Source organism: Chinchilla lanigera, unplaced genomic scaffold (genome assembly GCF_000276665.1).
Source record: "Chinchilla lanigera isolate Chin_1 unplaced genomic scaffold, ChiLan1.0 scaffold00062, whole genome shotgun sequence".
NCBI classification, from domain to species: domain Eukaryota; kingdom Metazoa; phylum Chordata; class Mammalia; order Rodentia; family Chinchillidae; genus Chinchilla; species Chinchilla lanigera.
Window position 1 is genome coordinate 13,483,903 of NW_004955463.1, and position 5,192 is coordinate 13,489,094.

At 37.1% G+C, this 5,192-nt stretch overlaps 1 protein-coding gene and 1 pseudogene across 2 annotated transcripts in view; both read left to right on the forward strand.

Moving 5' to 3' along the window:
* The window catches only part of Prosc (proline synthetase co-transcribed homolog (bacterial)), a 30,580-nt gene that overhangs the window by 15,938 nt on the left and 9,450 nt on the right, over positions 1-5,192 (forward strand). The gene's annotated exons all lie outside the window — the stretch shown is intronic.
* On the forward strand, positions 3,995-4,200 carry LOC102012173 (annotated as a pseudogene).

Sequence of the window (5,192 nt, forward strand, 5' to 3'; positions counted from 1 at the left end):
AAAAAAAAAAAATGACAAAACAACAGTGAAGACAAAATCAAAACAACACAAAAATATCAAAAATGATATATGACCTCAAGACAAAATGATAGAAATTTACAGTGGTTGCTGTATTACATGTCATTATCTTCAACGAAGTTGCTCCGTCCACTAGACATAAGAATGTAAGATTGATCAAACAAGCAAAGACAGTAACAAGTAAAAATAAATAAATAAAATAATTTTAAAAAAACATTGGAAATGATGCAGAGCTTCACCATACAAGATGGTAGGAGTTCAACAATGGTTCTTATACTGCATATTGTTTTCAGGTTAGTCATTCTAGTTACCAAATTCAAGAGTGCAAAATTGGTCAAGAAAAAGGAAAATTTTAAGCATTGACTGTTCCTCTCAGTAAGCCACAGACATCAGCTATCGTATATACATAAAAATTTTGGTTTTCATTTTAAAAAAACCAACATAACAAAAACAAATACATAAACAAAACAGCATAGAGAGCAATAAAAATGATACATAATTTCAAAACATGGTGTTAGGATATTAACAATGGTTGTTATATTACACAATGTCATCTTCAAAATGGTTGCACATGTAACCAGATATAGGCACGCAAGATTGATCAAACAATTACACATTAACAGTTCCTTTCAATAAACCAACAGATATTAGTAGCACAATTATCCTAGCTATCCTGTGTACATATATACATATTTTTTCCTCTTCCTTTCTTCTTTTTCCTCTCCCCTCCTTCATCCCAGTTGTTCTTTCCTATTTGAGCAGTTTCTTTTCCCTTTCACAATATCTGTTGTACCTTTCAGATTTTATTTACTCCTTTAGGTTCATATAGTAGGGAGGAAATACAATGTTTGCACATGTAAATCTGATTAATTTTACTAATGAATATGGTCTCGTTGCAACTATTTACCTATAAAAGCCTCTAGTTTATCTTTCTTTATAGCTGAGTAATACTCCACTGTATGAGCCTTGGTGTTTTTTACCTTTTAAGGAGTTTTGTTTATTTCACCTACATTGATAAGCTTCCAGTCCTAAAGTAGTATCTCTTTATTATGCTTTTAATATCTGTAGACTTTGTAGTGATGTCAACTTTCCCATTCCTCATATTAATTTATATCTTCTCTTTCTCTCCTTTCTCGCTAATCCATCTGACTAGAGATTTATCAGTTTTGTGGATCTCATTTTTTATTGTTTTATTAAACCCTAAAGCATTAATGAAACAACACAGTGAAGAGTTATTGCTAATAAGTCAACAAAGAAAAAAATGGATCATAAAATACATGAAATGATACTTTTGTCATGGTCTTAATTTGCAGTATCCTAACAATGTTAAGCATATTTTCATATGCATACATTTGTGTATCTTCTTTGGGGAAAATGTCTATTCAGAGCCTTTGTACATTTTTTTCAATAGAGTTACTTGTCTTTATTATTATACAGAGTTGTAAAGGTTGTTTTGTTTTGTTTTGTGAAATGGAGTCTCACTGTGTAGTCCACACTGGGCTTGAACTCACTATGTTGCCCTAGGTTGCTTTCAAACTCTCAGTCGTTCTGCCTCAGCCTCTGAAGCACTGGCATTACAGGTATGCACCACCACAGCTGGCACAAAAGTTCTTTCTGTATAGCAGTCCCCTATGAGATACATTGTTTATACATCATTTCTCCTCATTCTCTGTGTTGTCTTTCTACTTTCTTGAAGCTCAGTAGTTTTTTATTCCAATTTATGTAGTTTTTTTTTTTTTCTTTTGTGGCTTACCTTCACTCTGCTTTTATGTATTCTTAAGAAATCATTGCAAAAAAAAAAAAAAATTGTTGCTTAAGCCCGGCGTGGTGGTGTATGCCCGTAATCCCAGCACTCCGGAGGCTGAGGCAGGAGGATCGTTGTAAGTTTGAGGCCAGCCTGGGCTACAAAGTGAGCTCAAGACCAACCTGAACTGCATAGCGAGACCCTGTCTCAATTAAGACAAAAAAAAAAAAAAATTTCTGACTATAGAATTCCAGATTAACTAATCTTTTTCAGTACTTTAAAGATGTTATTTCATGGTGCATGCCTATAATCATGGCACTCCTATGGCTGAGGCAGGATGGTCACAAGCTTGAGAGCCTGGATTACATAAGCAAGACCCTGTCTCAAAACAGACAGACAAAAAGTGTTGTCCCACCGTAGCTTTACTTGTTGTTACAGTGAGGAATCTGATGTCATACTTTCCTTTGCCCCTCTGTATATAACATGTTTCCTCCCTGAGGCTAGCTTTAAGATTTCCCTGCTATCACTAGTTTTGAGCAATTCAGTTATGATGTGCTTTAGTGTAATGTTCTTCACAGTTCCTATGCTTGGAGTTTGTTGAATTTCTTGGGTATATAGATTGGCATGTTTGTTAAGAAAATTACTAGAAATTTTTCTTCCTGTTTGCTCCTTTCTTCCTATTTTCCCCACTGCTCCAGCTTCCTGTTAGGCTGCTTGAGGTGGCCCACTGCCCTCTGATGCTCTTATTGCTGTAATGTTTTCCTCTGCTTCGTTTTGGATAATTTCCTCAGGTTAACTTAATTCCCTGTGTGGCCGTGTGTAATTTGCTATTAATTCTGTCATTGGATCTGTCATTTTATACATTGTAGTTTTTGAGCTAGAAGTTCAATTTGAGTCTTTTTTCCTATTTCGTATGTCTCTGTGTTTTTAATATAAGGAACACAGTTATAACTTTTAAGATCCTTATTTGCTAATTTGTTCATTTTTGTCCGTTTTTAATCAGTGTCAGTTGGTTGATTTAACTCTTCATTATACATCATACTGAGCCAGGTGTGGTGGCGCATGCCTGCAATCCCAGTACTCGGGAGGCTGAGGCAGGAGGATCATTGTGAGTTTGAGGCCAGCCTGGGCTACAAAGTGAGCTCAAGGCCAGCCTGAACTGCATAGTGAGACCCTTTCTCAAAAAAAAAAAAAAAAAAAAGTTGTCCCATACATAATACTTTACTGCTACTTTGTATGCCTCATAATTTTTGTTTGTATAACTAGGTGTTATGAACTTTACCTGGTTGAATGCTAGCTAATTTGTATTCCTGTAAGTATCTTTGAGCTTTGTCCTGGAACATAGTATTTTGGGAACAGTTTGATCCTTTTAGGTCTCACTTTTAAAATTAGTCGATTTGACCAGAGCAAAGCTTGGTTTAGTGTTAATTATTCCCCACTACTGAAGCAAGGGAACTGTAACAGGCATTCCATGGGTCCAGCTAGAGAGTGGGGGCTGTTTTGTTTTTATTTTGTTTTGTTTTGGTACCAGGAATCAAACTCAGGACCTTGTGCTTGCCAAATAGGCACTGTGCTGCTGAGCTAAGAGTCTTACCTTGAAAATTAAAACAAAAAAAATCAAATCTATAAGAATGTTACAATGAAGTATTTTTATTTTCCTAGATTTGGAGAAAGGCCTTTCTAAGCAAGACATAAAATTTGGAAACCCTAAAAGAAACAGTTCTCAGATTTGATTACACAAAGATTAAAATTGTCTGAGTATCAAAGCAAAAGGAAATCACAGACTTGGAGAAACACCATATTTTAAGAGGGGGAAAGAAATTAAGGTCTATCGTACGTAAAAAGTAAGCCAGGCATGATGATGCATGCCTGTAATCCCAGCACAAGGGAGGGTTACAAGTTCAAGGCCACCTAGGCAATTTAGCCAGACCCTGTCTCAACAATAAAAAATAAAAAGGGCTGGAGCATACTTCAGTGGTATAGCATCTTTGACCCTTAGTACTACAGCAAAGAAAAAGCAACAAACCTTTCTTTATTTATGAGAAAAAGGTAAATAAAAACTAAGAACAGGCAATTTTTTTTTTGAGACAGTCTCACCATGCAGTTCAGGCTGGTCTTGAACTCACTTTGTAGCCCAGATTGGCCTCAAACCTTAATCACAAAATAATAAGCCCTACTTCTCACTCGTCAGATTTGTAAAGAGTAGAAAAGGTGCTTTTCTGCCTCAGTCCGCCATCGAGTGCGTGCTCCTGCCTCCGAGCCTAACCATGTCTTCTCACAAGACTTTCAGAATCAAACGATTCCTGGCCAAGAAGCAAAAGCAGAATCGTCCCATTCCTCAGTGGATTCAGATGAAGACTGGTAATAAAGTCAGGTACAACTCCAAGGGGAGACACTGGAAGAAGACCAAGCTGGGACTGTAAGGAGTTGCACATGAGCTGCGGCACATTTACCCTCTCGGAGGTCATGAGATGACACCCTCTTTATCATGGTCAAGACAATATCACCGTATCAAGCTTAAAAAATACCATTGGTCGGACAGTGGAATATACTTAATCAGGAATCTTAACTCTTTTTCTGTGATCAGCACTAATAGATCAACAGTAAATATTTGAAACCTTATTAAAAAAAAAAAAAAGAGTAGAAAAGGCTGCTGATGTCCACTATTTTGAGTACATGAGCTTAAGAGTCTAAAGTGGTAGGTGGGGTCTCCTGGATGACAGATTGGTAATATCTAATACAATTTAAATTATATTTCCTGCTTAAGTAATAATTGCAATTCTAGAATTCATTTATTCTATAGAAATATACATGTATATGCACAGAGTTCTGTGACTAAGCTCTGTTTTGTAATAAAGAAAACAAGAACCAATCTAAGCCAGATGTGCTGGCATCGTCCTGCAGTTCCAGCACTTGAGAGGCTGAGGTCAGAGGATCACTCGGGCTTAGGAGCCTGAGAACAGCCCTGGCAACACAGCAAGACCCTGCCTCTAGGAAAAGGGAAACAGTCTAATCTCATGTCCGCTAACAGAGGAACAGAAGCTGGGTGTAGTGGCACACTCCTGTAACCTCAGATACTCAGAAGGCTGAGGCAGGAAGATCAAAAGTTCAATGCAGGCTGGGAAATTTAGAGAGAGCCTGTGTTAAAATAAAAACAAGAATGGTAATAATAGCTCAGTGGCAGAGCATTATCAAGTTCCTAGGTTAAATCCCCAATACTGCAAATGATAGTCAATAAAAGGGGAATAGATAAGTAAATCATGGTCCTTTGCTGTGTAGAATGCTGTAGTTTTTTAAAGTACCAGTGTAGCCGGATGTGGTAGCACACACTTGGAGGCTGAGGCAGGGGGATCACAAATTCAAGCCCAGTCTGGGCAACTTAGCCAGTTAGTGAAACCATTTCAAAAAAATATTAAAAAGGGCTGGAGAT